Below are 2135 nucleotides of genomic sequence, written 5' to 3' on the forward strand. Positions count from 1 at the left end.
CTCTCTGCCCCCTAGCCTCTTTCTCTCCCCAGCCTCTCTCTTCCCCCCCCCCCAGCCTCTCTCCCTCCCAAACCCCCAGCCTCTCTCTCTCTCTCCCCACCCCCCCGCCCGCTCTTTCTCACTATCGGGCCCCCCCCCCCCCCCCCCCCCCCACCGCCATTGGGCCCACGCCGGCCAGGGGGTGATAGTTGTAGCCTGAGGCCCTGCTTCTTGGCACCACGCATCACGTTTATGGAATGATTCAGCCGGGGGAGGGGTGGGGGGGAGCGGAGCTTGACGGGAGCGGGGTTTATCACCTGTCGGTCAAAAAAGTGCGGTACAAATAGTTACATCGAATATTTATCCCTCAGCCAGCATAACAAAAACAGTTTATCTGGTCATTATCACATTGCTGTCTGTGGGAGCTTGCTGTGCACAAATTGGCTGCTGCGTTTCTCACATTACAACACTGACTACTCTCCAAAAATACTTTATTGCTGTAAAGCGCTTTGAGACATCTGGTGGTCGTGAAAGGCGCTATATAAATGTAAGTCTTTCTTCGGCAATTAGGATTTGTGTCCTTAAAGGTACAGGCCACCTTAAACACAGTTTCACCTTAGAGGCCGAATAATATGTGTTGCAGTACATTGTAAACAATAACACACCTGCCATATAAACAACATGAACATCATTGTTATAGAATATATGTGTCAGGGAAATCCTGGAAAATAGCATCCATGGCTGTTTTTATCTATTAAACCAATTTCTCTAGGGGTGCTGCCAATCTTTTTGCCCGCATGCACTTCCTTTCAATTCTTTCCATTAGAAATTCCCACATCCATATATTTTTGTGGAAACTGTTAATGTAAACCTTTCATGTAGTGATTGTAGCTTCTCTCCCCTCTCCCCAGCCACAGGTCCTGCAGCACCACCACTGACAGGCCGGTGGAATTACAGTGTGACAAGTTTACATAGACAATTTCCAATATAATTGTAGAGGGAGTTTATAATGGCTACTGCGTTTCCTACATTACAACAGTGACTGCACATCAAAAGTACTTTATTGGCATGAAGTGCTTCCTGAAAACTAAAAGATGCTATATTAATGCATGTTTTTTTCTCTTTGTGTTTTATTTCTACCTACCTACCTACAGTGTTTTGCTAGAACTGTATACAATACTAGTTAGGCCAGAGCTTGAGTACAGTTCTGGTCACCATATTACAGGAAAGTTGTGATTGAACTAGAGAGGGTACAGAGTAGATTTATGAGGATGTTGCCTGGACTGGAAAATGTTAGCTATGGGGAAAGAGCAACAAAGGGAAAGAGAAACAGAGTTAGGCTGTGGCTCAGTGAATAGCACGCTTCTCTCTGAGATAAAAGATTGTGGGTTCAAGACCCACTCCAGGAAGTTAAGCACAAAAAAATCTAGGCTGACACTCCACTGGAGTGCTGCATTGTCAGAGGTGCTGTCTTTTGGATGAGATGTTAAACCATGTTTGCTCTCTCAATGGATGTAAACGATCCCATGGCACTATTTTGAATAAGAGCAGGGGAGTTATCTCTGGTGTCCTGGCCAATATTCATCCCTCAATCAAAAAAACAGGTTATCTGGTCATTATCACATTGCTGTTTGTGGGAGCTTGCTGTGCACAAATAAGCTGCAGCGTTTCCCACATTACAACAGTGATACACTCCAAAAATACTTCATTGGCTGTAAAGCTCTTTGAGACGTCTGGTGGTCATGAAAAGCGCTATATAAATTCAAGTCTTTTTCTTTTGTTAAAGTGGATGGGGTGGAGAGTAATAGAGACACAAAGAGTAAGAGAGAAAGAAAGAGATGCAGATAAAAATACAGAGTAACTATTGGTACTAATGACGAATGCATCCACTGAGCCTCCCACAGTGCTGAACCCCAAGCAGGCCCCGAGACTCCCATAGCGGCGGGGAGAGCGGGGAGAGAGGTTGAGGGATGGAGAGAGAGAGCTGGGGAGAGAGAGAGAGAGCTTGGGAGGCGGGGGGGGGGGGGGAGAGAGAGAGAGAGAGAGATGGGGGAGAGAGAGAGAGCTTGGGGGCGGAGAGAGAGAGAGAGCTGGGAGAGAGCGAGAGAGAGAGCTTGAGGGACGGGGTGGGGGGAGAGAGAGAGAGAGCTTGGGGG

The sequence above is a fragment of the Pristiophorus japonicus genome, chromosome 8, assembly GCF_044704955.1.
Source record: "Pristiophorus japonicus isolate sPriJap1 chromosome 8, sPriJap1.hap1, whole genome shotgun sequence".
NCBI classification, from domain to species: domain Eukaryota; kingdom Metazoa; phylum Chordata; class Chondrichthyes; family Pristiophoridae; genus Pristiophorus; species Pristiophorus japonicus.